This window comes from Prionailurus bengalensis, chromosome C1 (assembly GCF_016509475.1).
Source record: "Prionailurus bengalensis isolate Pbe53 chromosome C1, Fcat_Pben_1.1_paternal_pri, whole genome shotgun sequence".
NCBI classification, from domain to species: domain Eukaryota; kingdom Metazoa; phylum Chordata; class Mammalia; order Carnivora; family Felidae; genus Prionailurus; species Prionailurus bengalensis.
In genome coordinates, this window is record NC_057345.1 from 2,829,334 (window position 1) to 2,845,361 (window position 16,028).

General features: G+C 56.8%; 1 protein-coding gene across 1 annotated transcript in view; it reads left to right on the plus strand.

Moving 5' to 3' along the window:
• The window catches only part of AJAP1 (adherens junctions associated protein 1), a 130,469-nt gene that overhangs the window by 26,395 nt on the left and 88,046 nt on the right, over positions 1 to 16,028 (plus strand). The window lies entirely within an intron of this gene.

Consider the following 16,028-nt stretch of genomic DNA (forward strand, 5'->3'; position numbering starts at 1 on the left):
GCCACACTCAGTCACTCACTGTCTGATGAATCTTCCCCGTTGCCTGAAATTCATAGGATCCTGAGGGGTCCGGTTGAGGAAGTACGTCAATCTGTGAATCACCTAGAAGCGTGTCTGGCTCAGAACGTGTGTATCATAAGCGTCTGTAAATGTGGCCTGGGACTGCGCCCGTCTCTGAGGATGAGCAGCGTTTGTATCGGTTAGTGAGGAAGTGAGTGCTGCGTAACAATTCGTCGCAAGCTTGGTGCCCTAAAGCAACACCCGTTTACTGCCTCACTCCTGTGGGTGGGGGTCCCGGGCCTGCCCTAGCTGCTTCGCACTGCACAAGGCTGCAGTCAGGGTGTTGGCTGGGGCTGGGGTCTCATCTGAGGCTGGACTGGGGAGGGGCCCATGCCAAGCCCAGGGTCGCTGCAGCATGCGGTTCCCCGAAGGCTGCCAGCCGAGGGCTCCGTTCCTTGCTGGCTGTCAGCTGCGGGCCCTGTGGCCTTCCCCAAGTGGTGGCTCCCGACACGGCCCCTGTCTTCCCTGGGTCAGCGAGCAGGAGAGTCCCCCCGCAAGACGGGATGCTGTGATCTTATGTGATGGTATTTCGGAAGGGGCATCACCCCCTTTGCTGTTGCCCATGGGTCTGAAGTGGGTCAGGTCCCCCCTCACACTCAGGAGTGGCTTATCGAAGGTATGAACACGAAGAGGCAGGGACCACGGGGGCAGCGGTACCTTTGGCAAATTGCACTGTCTGGGGTTGTCCTCCACAGGACCCCAGGCCGGGTGCACCTTCCTTGAGACATCTCACCTCATGCTCAGAACAGCCCGGTGACCCTGCCGTTATCCTCATTTGACAGCTGAGAAAACCAATTCGCACACAGGTACGGGAACTCACCCAAGGCCACACAGCGAGTATGGAAACACACAATCAGGTGTGCGTACCTTATCTGTTAGAGTCCTCAAACCAGGCCCAAGCTGCTGACTAGGACCAGGGCTCCCGGAGACAGTGCTGAGCCAGGTTCCCCAGCACCCCCCAGTCTTAGAGGTGCCGCCCTATTTCAAACACCCTGCCTCCCCAGTGCGCCCCATCCTGCTTCCTGACAAAGCTTCTCTCCAGAGCTGTCGTCACCCTCTGACCAACGGTGCGTTTTACCTGGTTCTGTCTTACCCGTCTCTTCTCCCTAGGGTGTCCGCTCCATGAGGGCCAGCAAGTTGTATCTGGTGTCCCCAGATCCTAGAACAGGGACCCCCAAATACTCGATGAGTGAGGGGCACCTGGGTGTTTCAGTTGCTTAAGCGTCTGACTCTGGATTTTGGCTCAGGTCATGATCTCACAGTTCCTAGGTTCGAGCCCCGCGTTGGGCTCTGTGCTGAAAGCATGGAACCTGCTTGGGATTTTCTCTTTCTCTCCTTTTCTGCCCCTTCCCACTCACCGCCCCCTCCCCGTCAAAGTAAATAAATACACTTAAAAATATTCACCGAATGAATGATAGACTCTTTGGTAAGGGCCTCAGGTCATAAGTGGCTCTGGGTAATTAGCGTCCTGGGGCTGCCAGGATGAGGGGTTTAAAACAAAGTGGATTTGTTCCCTCCCAGTCTTGGTGGCCAGAGGTCAAAGACCGAGGTGTCAGCAGGGCCGAGCTCCTTCCGAAGGCCCCAGGCAAGAGCCCGTCCTTGCGAGTTCTGGTTTCTGGTGGCTGCTGGCCATCCTTTTGGCTGCATGTCTCCACTGTCTGCCTCTGTCTCACATGGCCTTCCCCCGTCTGTGTGCTCTGTGTGTCCTCTCTCCTTACAAAGACCCCAAAAGGGGCGCCTGGGTGACTCCGTCGGTTAGGCATCCGACTCCAAGTCAGGTCATGATCTCATGGCTTGTGAGTTCAAGCCCCGCATCAGGCTTTGTGCTCACATCTTGGAGCCTGGAACCTGCTTCGGATTCTGTGTCTCCGTCTGTCTCTGCCCCTCCCCTGCTCACGCTCTGTCTCTGTCTCTGTCTCTGTCTCTGTCTCTCAGAAGTAAATAAACATTAAAAAAATTAAAAACAAAAACAAAAACAAAGACCCCATTGTGTCAGGGCACACACAGAGGAGTAGCATGGGAGAATGTGTGTATATGTGCACGTCTGTGTGCACACACACATGTATGTTTCTCTGACGTGAGTGGGTGTGTATATATGTGAGTAAACACAGCTTTATCGTAAGGAATCGGACCACGTGATTCTGGAGGCGGAGAAACCCCCAGATCTTCAGTCTGCAAGCTGGAGACCTGGGAGAGCCGATGGTAGAAATTCCCTCCCGGAAACCAGCCGGCTCAAGACCCAAAGAACAGCTGATGTTTCAGTTCGAGTCCGAAGGCCGGAAAGGACTGTTATTCCAGCTCGAAGCAGTCAGCTAGAGTTGCCTTTCACTCAGCTCTTTTGTTCAGTTCCGGTCTTCAACTGATCAGGTGCGGCCCACCCGCGCAAGGGAGGGTGTCTGCTTTCCTACTGAGTCCAATGTCCGTGTCGTCCAGAGGCAGCCCACAGACACACCCAGAATGGCTTGGACCAAGTGTCTGGGCCCCCATGGTCCAGTCCAGCAGACACATGAAATTAGCCATCACACCCTCATTAGATGTAGGGTCCACCATAATCCAATATGACCGCGTCTTAACTGATGACATACACCTGCAAAGACCCAATTTTCAAATCAGGTCGCTTTCTGAGGTTCCAGGCAGACATTAACTTGGGGTGCACCATCCCCCCACTCTGCCTTCCTACGGAGGCCAAAGGCTAGGAGGGAGCCGGGTTGTGGGTCCACCAGGCTTCGCCTTCCTCCTCCCCAGACACCCCACGTTAGTAGATGCTTGCAAACGAATGACTGTCAGGGGATTGCACAGAGGGCCGTCCTGCTGGCCCCCATCTCTGGCCACCATCCGGGCCTCTGCTGTCCATCTTGCTCCCTTGCAAAGCCACCCTGAGTCTGGTGCTAATGCCAGGCAGAGGTGAGTGTGCGGGGACGAGAATTAGAGCCGTGTTTTCAGGTGCGCTGGAGTTTTTTCTGTCAGGCATATCAAATGTGTCTCCCTCCCGGTGATAGTGGCGAAGCTTGGTGCACCATTGCTACTTAGGAGCTTTGATTCCGGCACAGACATTTTCCTAGAGGTGTTTTTATGTGGACTTTTGGCTGAAGGGCAGTAGAAATAGAACATTTCTCTGCAGGATTACAGTTTAGTGTCTTATAACCTATACGATGTATGAGCTAAATAATAGGTCTTTGACATTAGAATGCGGGCGGATTTGGAAATATTGCAAAGATAAACTTCTGAGCAAGTTCTGTTTGAAATGGAGTGTTTTCCAGCCAGCACCCATTATTGGCTTAAAATCCTGAGGGAAGAGTTAAATAAATCAAAGAGACAGGTGCAGGTTTCAGATTAAACAGCCAAACTCATACAAAATCCCTTTGTCTAGACTGGACAAACATCAAGTGTTACTTCAGACAGTTTGATGAAATGCCCCACTGTTAACCCGCAGCCCGCTAAATGCCCGCAGTGTTTGGTGGAGCCTTCTGGAAGCCCGTGTTTTCAGCGGCACGGACAGTGTGCAAAATTGTCACAGACTGCAGCAGAGAGGGGCGTCAACTGGGCCACACTGTCAGCGTCCCCCGTCCCCTAGCCACAGGCCACACCCTGCCCCCGGGCAGGCCTCCGGGAAGACCCACAAGCAGGCAGGCACTGGGGAATGGCCGGTGTCCAGAGTCTGGGAGTCTGGCTGGAGGCTGGGTGGGTTCTGTCTGTTCCGGGCACTTTTGCTCACCTCACCAGACAACCCAGCTGGGGCTGAGGGGACCAGCCTCGGCAGAAGTGGCTCCTGGGGCACAAGAGTCCCCTTCTCTTCAGCCTGACGATGCCCTGCGCTTAGTCATGGTGTCAGAGAAACAAGCCTCGTGGGGCGCCTGGGGGCTCAGCGGGTTGGGCGTCCGACTTCGGCTCAGGTCATGATCTCGAGGTTTGTGGGTTCGAGCCCCGCATCGGGCTGTGTTTACAGCTCAGAGCCTGGAGCCTGCTTTGGATCCTGTGTCCCCCTCTCTCTCTGCTCCTCCCCTGCTTGCATTCTGTCCCTGTCTCTCTCTCAAAAAGAAATAAACATTGGGGTGCCTGGGGGGGCTCAGTCGGTTACGCGTCTGACTTCGGCTCAGGTCGTGATCTCGCGGTCTGTGGGTTTGAGCCCCGCGTCGGGCTCTGTGCTGACGGCTCAGAGCCTGGAGCCCGCTTCAGATTCTGTGTCTCCCTCTCTCTCTCTCTGTCCCTCCCCTGCTGGTGCTCAGTCTCTCTCTCTTAATAAATAAATAAACATTAAAAAACTAAAAAGAAATGGTGTCTGCTGATTTTGAGCCTCCTGTCCGTCTCCCACGGAGAAGAGACAGCCGCTTGCAGGACGGCCGTGTGCCTGGGGTCTCGGGGACCGTGTGGGGAGCGTGAGTGAGTTCTGTGATCTTGGGCAGGTTCCTTGGTTTCTCTGCCTCAGTCTCCCAGTCTCAAAGGCCCGTGGGTTCCAGGTGCTCTGTGCGTGCTGGACACGCACCGTGGTCAATCCTCAGCACCAGTAGGCTCCTAAGGCCACACAGCCAGGAGGTGCCAGGGCCAGGACTCATGTAGGGAGTCTGGCCTGTGTCCCTTGATGATTCTGTGGTCCGTTGGCACCGCAAAGCTGGGAACGGGCAGTGCATTCCGATGTGCCAACTGAGAGCTGCTAAATGGGGCAGCAGCGGGTGTCCACGGGGTGTGGAGGGCTGTGCTGCTCATCGGTGAGGCTCCCCGTAAGTGGCGAGCGGTCGTCACCCCCGTGCTTGTCCTGGCTGAAGTCTCCTCGCTCAGGAAGCCTCGAGGACACCTTGCGCCCTGTGGCTGCCTCCCTCCAGCCCCACCCAGGGCCACTTCTACCTGGGCCTCCACCTGGACCACCTTCTCTCCGCTGTCCAGCCGGAGACCGTATCGGCCCTTCCAGCAGCCCGCGTCCTGACCGCCCCTGGGTTCCTGGGCCCCTTCCGAGCTCACTCTCCCTCGTGGCTCCGTGCTGCCTACTGGAGTCGGCCTGGTTCTGTGCAGACTGCCCTGCCTGGGTGCCTCCTGTAGCCGTTCCCCCAGGGCCCCGGAGCCATGCTGAGCCCTTCGTGGGGTTTTGGACGTGGCTGTGGTGAGGTCGGTGATGGTGATGGGAGCTCTGTCGGAAGTGAGGCAGTAGGGACGTCAAGCCCCCCTGCGGGCCCAGGTCCCACGCCCTCTGCTCCTGGCTGTGGCCCAGTTGTGTCGCCTGCCAGAGCCCCAGCTCTGAGTAGCGGTGAGTCAGACTGCTGAGGCTCCGATCCGGACTCTGCTGTGTGGCCTTGGGTGCATAACTCGCCCTCTCTGTGCCCCGTCCCTCTTATCTGTAGAATGGGGTTAATGACAGCGCATGTCCTTCAGGGCTGTGGGGGTATTAGAGTGACCAAGGCCATGAGTGCCTGCAGCGGGCACCACGAGTGAAGGTTGCTGAAGGTCAGCTGAGATCCCCCACTCGGCCTCAGGGCTCCCAGTGCATTCCTGGAATGCTCGTGGAATGCAGGCCCCTGGGCCCAGCGTCTCTGACTCAGCGGGTCTGGGGCAGGGCCCAAGAACCACACGGACCGGGGCCCAAGAACCACACGTCTTACCGGTGTCCAGGCAAGGATGCTGGTGCCGCTGGGCTGGGACCCCCTGGAAAACCTCTGAGCCCACCTCTCGTTTCAGTGGATCTCCCGTGACCGTGACGTGTGCGAAAGCAAGCGTGACTTCACAAACCCAGGGCGACAAAGGGACGTAGGACGTGCCCTGCCCGTGTTTCCCAGGCTGGGTGCCACCGTCGGCCCCCCTGGGCAGTGTGGCACAGACGTTGGCCTCAGAGCTGGGAAAGGCTCCGGGAGTCGCCTGGGTGACACGGAGCTGCACCCTCTTCCTCCACCGATTCCACAGCCATCGGAGGTCACTGTGTGCCAGCTCGGGAAAGGGGACAGGGTCTGCAGGGGGAAGGAAGGGCTGTCACTGCCTGCAGAGGGGCCCAGGGATTGAGCCTAAGCAGGGGCAGCATGAGAAGGGTCAGGACAGTTTGATGCACGAGGCAGGGGCAGATGAAAGGGGGCGGGGGCTGGAGGCAGGGGGGCAGGGGCGGGAGGCAGGGGGGCAGGGGTGGGGGGCAGGGGGGTAGGGCAGAAGGAAGGAGGGCAGGGACCAGAAGGAGAGGAAGTGGGTGGAGGGAGGCTGGCTGGGGGAGGGCCTGGCAGCGGGGACAGTCGGCAAAAGGCCAGGGAGGGCAGGGCCCTTGGGGCTGCCATGGCACGGCATGTCAGGCTCGCTCGGCGCTTTAATTTCCTGTGCCCTGCAGAGCCCCAGGGTTCAGGAAATGCTGCTGCGCTGTGCCCTGTGCCTGTGCAGGGCAGGAACGCACCCCCAGCTGTTCAGGGGCAGCTGTTAAGGAGCCGATGACCTTCCTCCCTGGAAGCCGTCCGTTCCATAGGCAAGAAGGGATCGGCCGGGCGAGGGGCGACATGGCCACCTTTATGAGGGCTCTGCTTTCCCAGCCGTCAGCTCAATGAGTGCAGGAGGGAGAGTTCAGAGAGCAAGGCCAGGGCTGCTCCAGGCCTGCCTGGTGGCCTGGCCTGGCGGGAAGACAGGGAGGGGAGGGGAGGGGAGGGGAGGGGAGGGGAGGGGAGAACTTGAGCAAATTCTCAGCTCCTCCTCATTCCAGGGAGCTCTTTCTCTCCTGCTTCTAGACATTCCAAATCCGTTGCCTTTCCTGGGTAGAATCCTGGGACGAGAAGATTTCTGCCCGCACCTCTGGCTCACCACTTGCTTATAAACATAGCTACGTGCTAACCATTAGAGACAGACACACATCTCTCCATTTCACAGGTGGGAATGCTGAGGCAGGGGGTAGCGGCTCGTCCAAGGGCAGCTGGTAAATCCGGAACGGGTGCAGCGATGGAACAGAGGCAGGATCAGAGGGTCCCGTGAGGTCAGCAACCCCTGGCCTCCAGGCTCCTGGGCCGCAAGGGCCTCTGAGAATGGAGTCAGACCTGGTCCCCAGAGGTTGTCTTCTGCCTTTGTGGCCTTAAGTCACCATGGCAGGAGGAGAACAAGACAAAAGGCCAAAGCCAACCTCCCGCTGCTGGGCCTTCCCCTTCTAACAGGGCTCTTCTGGAGGACGTGATAATGGCCTGGAACCCTGTCCGGCCAGCGGCCCCGTCCTGTGCCTCTGTGACAGCCAGCCTTCCCGGGCGCCACGGCGCATGTTAGCGAGATTGTGTCCAGAACCAGGAGCTGTGAAATGCTCCAGGCCCATAAATCATGAAAAACAAGGACATAACCTTGGTTCTTTCTGCACCATCAATACATTACCTAATTCAATCATAAAATGGAAGAGCAGTTCCATTTGTATAATTCCGTATGAAAAATCAGCAGATCTTTGCATTTTAAATGCTGCCTGCACAGCCTCTCCATGGGACGAGCCTCTCCTCCTTTGATGGAGCAAGTGTCAGGCAGGAAGGATATGAGCAGGCTCCCGTGTCACTACCTTCCGCGAGAATGCTTATTTAGGGGATCTTTTAATGCCTCCCTGCGATGGTTTATTTGCAAATGGTCTGCAAGCTGCTAACAATTTGTATATCACAATTTGTGGGAGCCTGGTGGCGGCCACCATCCCAACTAATAACGTTGACAGATCACCAAACACAGCATCTTGGTCTTCAAGCTGCTGCGGGCAGGAGCTCGTTCCTGGGACCGGAGATCTAGACCCCTGCCAGGCAGGGGGACGGACAAGCTCGCTGATGCTATCTTTGCGTGCACCATGGGTGCCTCCCCTCTGCCCCCACCGCCACCCCGCCTTGTGCACACCCAACTGTGGGGGCAGGTGTTAGCATCCTGTGATCAGCCATCTGGTCAACCTGAGGCCACAGGCTGAAGGTCTGTTTGCTTGGCTATTGGAGCTTCTGCCAGGTTGGGGATGGCAGGATGTGTCAGGTGACAGACAGAGGGACCCAGGCAGCCCTCAAAATGTGCACCAAATTTGCCAGGGCCCATTCTTTTAGGGCTTGCCTTCTGTTTCGCCTGGGAAAACCCGAACTGTGGACTGGATGGCAGGGCCCTTTCTTCTCCTCTGGGGTCTTCCCCCACGGAGCAGGTGCTGGGCACGAGGCAGCTAGTGCTTGCCTGCTGCAGAGCTGCTGAAATGATCGAACCCCACCTGCACTTCGTCCTCACAGCCAGTCGGGCTATCTCCACTCAGCGGCCCGAATTCAATGAGCGGTGCCGTGTGCGTTTTCTGGGGCTGTGGGAACAAAACGCCATGGCCTGCGGGGCTCAGAACGACAGGAGCATATATTCTGTCCTTGTTCTGAAGGCTGGAAGCCTGAAATCAAGGTGGCAGCAAGGCCATGCTTCCTCCTAAAGACGCAGGGGGTAGTGCCTCCTTGTCTTCCAGCTCCCTGTGGCTCCAGGTGACTCTGGGTGACTCTGGCATCCCTTGGCTTGTGGCCACATCACTCCAATCTCTGCTTCCACCTCCACATGGTCTGATGGTCTATCTTCCAGACCTGCCTTTGCCTTCTCTTGTAAGACATCCGTCACTGGATTTAGGGCCCACACGGGTAGTTCAGGATAATCTCTTCTCGAGACCTTTAACTTAATCACATCTGCAAAGACCCTTATTCCAAATAAGGGCACATTCTCAGGTTTGAGGGGTTAGGACGTGGATGTATCTTTCTGGGGGCTGCCTTTCAACCCACTACAGCGCCGTTGTCGCTTAGGGAGCCTACTGTGTGCCAGAGATGTGTGTGCCTGAGTCTCCTCTTCCCGAAATCCTCTCCTGTCCTCTGCACAGGGACCAGAAGCAGAGGGGTGCAGCAGGGGGGCGAGGGGCCAAGCCTGTTGGCCATTAGAGACCAGATTCCGACGGTGACCACCCCGTCTCCCTTCCCCCAGCCGGAACCTCAAGGGGGGCTGGCTTCAAGTTTTGTTTCTTCCCCGAGAGTGCGGGGAATTTGTATATCACAAATATAATCCCTTTGTGCCCCCAGCACAACCCTGTCTTCAGGAGTGAGCCCCACACCCTTACCTAGCTTTGGTAAGTCAGTGAAATGATAAACCGCAGACCTCTGGGATCCCTTGCCGATTCTGAGACAAGCCTTTCTTGTTGCGAGGCACAGTAAGGAAATTTTTTCCCTCCCTGCCGCTCTCCCTATCTTAACGCCAGCAAATTAATCAGGAGACTGGCTGGGGTGCTAAAGTGGGCAGACCGTCATTCCAGAATATTCTGCCTGTCCTTCCCGGCTATGGCCAGGACACCAACCAGCCTTTGGCTCTTGGGGTAACATGAGCCCTGTGGTCTGCTTATCCCCTTTGTCCTTCTGGAAGTCACCAATCCTTCTGATTCCTCAGTGGGACTCACTGGCATGCGTCAGCCCGGTCTTAGGATTTCAGCCTCCGGGCAAGGGTGGTGTCTGCTCTGCAGATGGGTCACAACAGAGAGCCGATGCCCCTGAGCTGGACCAGCGTCTTTGCTGCCCACGCCTCACCCCCCCAACCAAGACAGCCATCTGCCAGCCATGAGCCCCATCCCCCACAAGGTCCCTCCTGTAAGTGTAAGGACCCGGGACAATGGGTGGTGACAGGAGCCAAGCATCCTGGTCCTCCCTTCAGACCCTTAGCTTGGCATCTTCCTCCTTACAGACTGCTGAGTGTCTGTCTGTCTCTCTTCTCTCTTTCTTTGCAGAACGTATTCCACAAAACAAAGTATTTACTTTCTAAAACTGTCATCAGAGTGAGAATGTAGGGTTGAGGGCTTGAGAACCTCATGAAATCCACCACGGGCACTCGCCACATAACAGAATCCTGAGGGGACCTTTTTGAGGGAAACCTTGGATCATTTTTGCAATCTCCCATAATTATCTGTTGTCTCAGTTGAAATTCAGAGTTAGGTTTCTCTTAAACCCAGCACACAAAAAAAACTCTAGAAACTCTGGTTCACCTTCTGTTGGTTTCAGCACGCTGATTGAGCCCATGTACACTGTGTCTCGTGTGGGGGCAGACCGGGGTGGCAGCAGCCTGGGGGACCGCCTGGGGGGGGGTGCTGGAACCCCTGGGCTTCATATGCTAGACTTTCTCCCCATGGTCTTAGCTTCCTCTTTGATTGGAAATGAAAGACCTGAATAACCTCTTTTCTGCATTTATCGTGGTAGAGGGCGAGGGTTCAATGTTGCCAAGCCAGACAGAGAAGAGTCGTGGCAGCTTCTGCTCTCCATAACTAGAGCTTCTTTAAGAAAAAAGAACATTCACATGTGGAATGAAGCATTTGGCCACACTGTTAAATGCTGAACTGAATCATATGACGAACATGGCCATCATTCAGAGAAGGGAGAGTACCCAGGACCAACATAGTACAGATGGTCAATGCAGTGAGACATCCATGAGAGGGAAGAAGCACTGATGCCTGCCATCCACCCATCCATCCATCCATCCATCCATCCATCCATCCATCCATCTGTCCATCTATTCATCTGTCCATCTATTCATGCACCCATGCATCCATTCATCCATCCATTTAATCCATCTCTCCATTTGTCTGTATCATCCTCCATCTGTCCAACCATCCATCTAGTCAGCAGCCATCCATCCATCCATCCATCCACCCATCCATCCATCCATCCATCCATCCATCCATTCATCTGTCCATCTATTCATGCACCCATGCATCCATTCATCCATCCATTTAATCCATCTCTCCATTTGTCTGTATAATCATCCATCTGTCCAACCATCCATCTAGTCAGCAGCCATCCATCCATCCATCCATCCACTCATCCATCCACCCATCCATCCATCCATCCATCCATCCATCTGTCCATCTATTCATGCACCCATGCATCCATTCATCCATCCATTTAATCCATCTCTCCATTTGTCTGTATCATCATCCATCTGTCCAACCATCCATCTAGTCAGCAGCCAGCCATTCATCCATCCATCCACCCATCCATCCATCCATCCACCCATCCATCCATCCATCCATCCATCCATCTGTCCATCTATTCATGCACCCATGCATCCATTCATCCATCCATTTAATCCATCTTTCCATTTGTCTGTATAATCATCCATCTGTCCAACCATTCATCTAGTCGGCAGCTATCCATCCATCCATCCATCCATCCTTCCATCCACCCATCCATATCCATCCATCCATCCATCCATTAAACCATCTGTTCATCTGTCTGTATAACCATCCATCTGTCCAACCATCCATCTAGTCAGCAGCCATCCATCCATCCATCCATCCATCCACCCATCCACACATCCATCCATTAAACCATCTGTCCATCTGTCTGTATAACCATCCATCTGTCCAACCATCCATCTAGTCAGCATCCATCCATCCATCCATCCACCCATCCACCCATCCATCTGTCCAACCATCCATCCATCCATCCATCCATCCATCCACCCATCCATCCATTAAACCATCTGTCCATCTGTCTGCATAACCATCCATGTGTCTGTCTGTCCATCCAGTCAGCCATCCATCCATCCATCCACCCACCTATCCATTCATCTGAACTCATTCATCCATCCATGTATCCCTCTGCCCATCCGTCTGTCTATCCATCCATTGGCACTTGTGGGGCACTGCTGTGTGTGGGTATTCGGTGAGGTGCTGGAGAGGTCGACAGAACAGAGACCCAGAGCCATACGGGCCAATAGCTCAGGGAAGGATTGCAGCTCTGAGTGGCTGCCAGTGAGGGGTTGTACCCATGAGAATGTTTCTCTGGGGCCTAGCCTTTTCTGGGGTGACAGAAGGGCATTCGGAGAAAGGGACCTTTATGTCAAGGCCAGGGGTTGCAAGAGCAGGTGGCCAAGACAAGGAGAAGGATGGGGGCTGGAGAGGCGGCCAGAGTTCGGCCTTGTGAGCCCCATGCTGTGGGTTAGGAGCCGATGGTGTGTGGCCCAGAGTATGGGCTGAGCCATGACGAGAGCGGCTGTGGACACAAACTGACCACACAGATGTGCAGGCTGGGAGGAGGCTGGCCTGGCTGAAACATGGCTCCTGCTTACCTGATCATGACCCTAGTCCCCGAGGAGATGCTGTTCCTCCACCAGCTGGTGAGGCCACAGGGATGTCTCGGCTGCCCAGGGTCTTGGTCTGAACGTGCCTGACTGACTTACTGTCATCGACCTGTGCGTCTCCTCACCTTGAGGCCAGTGGGCGTGTCTTACTCTGGGACCTGGGCAGGATCCAGCGTGGAGCTGGCCTAATAATTAATACGGGTAGCAGATCGGCAGACTGACCCTGAAGAGAGGAGAGACAGGGAAAGGGGAGAAGGGAGGGGACGGAGAGAGACAGAGACAGAGAGGGACAGAGAGGAAACTCCTGTACGAAACACAGCGCGTGAGGAATTTAAATACGCTGGTCGACAGGCAAACACAGACTTATTTAGTGAAAACACTCAAGGTGTAGCTTCTCATTTAAAAACAAACAAGTGATTAACTTGAAAATAGAATTCTGAAAACAAAGGCCTGGATTTGCTGTTGTGGTTCCCCTTGTGGTGCAGATTGCCCGCAGGCGGGAATCACATCCACAAGAGCCTCAGGCCACCCAAGAGCCTTGTTCCCCCCCACAGTTGGGCCAGGAGGCCACACCCCACGCTGGGGGCTCAGGCCCAAGGGAGCCTCATCAGGAGACATCCTGGCCATGGGGCGGGACGGTGAGGGCCCCTCCCTGGATGACTCCATGCACAGAGGGGGCGAGGCCTCCTGGCCCACCAGCCACGCCGGCTGTGGTCTGGACCCTCTTCATTTTCCACGGAGTGTTCCTGAGACCACATAGAGGAAATGGGGCGTCCAGCACAGTTCCCGGCCAGTGAGGAGAGAGAGAAACACGCCGACACGCTTCTGCCCCCAGACGGGTTTCAGACACAGTTACCAAGAAGTCAGAACAGGCCCCACTATAAATTCAACGGATTAGGCAGTTAACTTGTTTTCTCTTGCCAGAGGGTTGCCAGTCAGCAACTGAGCAAGCAGTCGGTTACCCCAGAATATCTGTTTTCTAATCTAATGGTGAGCGAGTGGAGTCTGGCAGAGTCCCCCCCGGGGGCCTTGGGGCCCCAGAGCCAGGCCTGCTCTCCGTGCAGCGCGCAGGATTCCGGGTGGATGTGTGCATATAGCAGAGTGGGCACCTGGCACTCCCCCTCTCTCAGATTCCCGCTGTAAGTGGTGGCCTCAGAAGCTGGGAGGAGATGCGGACCGGGGGGCCCCGGAGACCCCGAGGCTCCTTTGTGGGGGGGGGGGCTTCCGGGCAAGGCACTGGGCTTCTAGCCTGGGCTCCCCTCACACAAAGCACAGAGTGCTTTGCACACTGTAGAGTGCTTGGAGCACGTGGGGCTGCCCGGGAACGGGGTGCGGCTGGAGGGAGCCCCTGGTGGCGACAGGTCGGGGAGGAGGGTTATTCCTTCTTTGCTTCCAACCAGAAGAGGCATACCCACCCGGCCTGGCCCGGTGCAGCGTCTGATTTCACCGCTGCCCCGAGTTGTAGCACAGACCTTCCTGGCTCCAGTGAGGCTCTGATAAGTCAACGGATATATGTCCTGCTCTCTGATAGACGAAGAAAACTCAGCCCCTCCCCTGGAGAGGCGTGAGTCAAGGGTGGGGCCTCACCACTGCCCTTTCCAGCGTCCCCCCCCCCCCCCCCACCGGGAAGCTGCACCCAGCCAGCCCCTGCAGATGGTTTTCTAGGCTCTGAAACCAGCCCTGCCGGTCCCTTCCTGGTCCCCTGGGTGGGGCTGTCCTCTGTGCATCGGGGCTCCAGTCTGGGGTGCCGGGCTGGGTCTGCACAGTAGACCCAAGGTGTCCAGCTCTTTCCAGCCTGTTGTAAGGATGGGAGTCGCCATGGCTGCATCGTCTCATCGTTGTGGATCCCCAATCCAGGAGCTGCCCCCTGAGCCCCGCGGAGGCCCAGGACAGAGGGGACGTCACTGTTTCCGTCCACACCTCTGGGCCTAGTTGGCTCTGGGTGCTGTCCTGCTCTGAGGGACATGGCTCGTCCCGTCTACTGGGCACCTGCCAGAGGCCGGGTCCGAGGTTGGCGTTATTTCATTTAATCCTCTCCGCAAAGCATTTTAGTCCATTTTGCAGACGGGCACACTGAGAGCCTTACAGAGCTGCCCGGAGCCACGTGGTCCACGAGGAGAGACTGAGCTGTCCCAGATTCTCGGGGGCACTTCCAGACTTTTCTGGTAGAGGGGACGTCTCCACTCTGTGTGACCCCATTCCTGTTCAGGGGACACACGCGGGCTGCAGAGTGCCCTGTGTTCTCTCAGCCCTCCGTCTGTCCCCCAGCCTTCTCAGACCGGGCTGCGGGGCTTGCTGGCCGCCTCCCTTGGTCCAGCTCTGGGCAGTGGGGCTTGGCCCCCTGGGACTGTGGACAGGGTGGTGCCCTGGGCTGCGGGATGGTCAGCAGGAGCCAGTGCTGCAGGCAGACGGAGGCCTCACCCCCTTGGTCCACTGCTGCCCCCTTGCTCTGTGTGCTGGGCACACAGCAGATCTCGGGGGATGACTGGACGCGTGTGCTGGGCTAGCCCAGGGGGGATCCAGAGAGAAAGATGGGGTGTGGGGTTTCAGGCTGCATTTCCATCCAGAGCCCCGGAGATGCTGGGGTCAGTGGACCCTCTGCAGATGCCCCAGGGGGATGTTGGCACGTGCTCATGGTCCAAGCAGTTAGCTCGTGCACTCTGGGTGCCGGGGGTGGGTGTGGGAGGAAGAATCCAGGCACGAGGAGGAGATGGCCAGGTGCTCCCAGCAGGGGGAGAGCCGTGGGCCAGCGCTTCAGGGCTGGAGTGTGAAAGTGCATCTGGGGGGACAACCTCTTGGAGGGGCCCGCGTGGCCTCCAGGTGCCCCGTTTACAGGTGAGGAGGTGGGGGCTCCTCCTCGTCTCTTGGTGCCACCTGCACCTGCCACCCCTGCACATCCCGTCTGAGAAGAGGGCTGTCGGGGCCTTGGGCGTCTCTCTGGGGCCTGCGTCCTGTCCCTGTGCCCTCCTCCAGGTCCCTGTCCCCTCCTTCGAGTGCCTCGCTCCGCTATCCCTTCCCTCTGTTCCCAAGCCCACACTTGGGACGCGATGGGCAGGGTTCACCAGAGGGAAGTGGTGTCAGTGTGGTTCATGGTGAGGAGGGCAAGTAGGCGAGCAGGAACAGCTTCATGGTCAAGAGAGAGGCAGCTGCCTCCCCCCCCCCCCGCCCGCCCCAGGCCACTGCATCTGGTCACGGTGATTGTGTGGCTTCACGGTTGCTCCCTCGGGATCATTCGCCAGGCACGTTGACAAGGCAGAGCACAGAGCAGTGGCGAGCCTGGGCTGTGGGGCCTGAGAGCCTGGGTCTGAACCCCCAGCTCACCTCTCTCTGCTTTCAGATGAGGAAACTGAGGCACAGGGAGGCTGGGGGTCCCTCCCCCATCAGCTGCCATGGGCACTGGCTGAGCTTGTGAATATAAGAACCCATCCCTGTTCCTACCCCAGCAAAGGGCTCAGTGACTGCTGGGGGGACACCGAGTGCCCCCAGAGGAGACGGAGGCTGGGAATTCCCACAGCCGGCCTTCCTCCGCAGCCCTCCTGACTGCTGTTGGCCTCCCTAAGTGGACCCCACAAATCAAGCCTGCGTTCCTTATGCTCCCTAGTGTCCTCTCCTTGTAAACTTTTATTACTGGGCATTCGAGACCCATCACCGCCTCTGAGCTGCCCTCCAGGATCACCCAGACAGAGCCGATTCTGCCCCAGCATGCTGACTGCCCTGCCTCTGGGTCATTTGGTGCCCAACATGCCTGTTTCCCCAAATAAACTGCAAGCTTCTGACTCATGCATTCATTCATTCATTCATTCATTCATTCACTCACTCCAGACTCCATCCTTGAGCACATATTTTCGAACCTGAGCTGCACGCTGGGTTGGAGAAGGAGTGAGATCTCCTCACTCCTAGATCCCCAGCACCCATCATTGTAGTTACTTAATCAATGG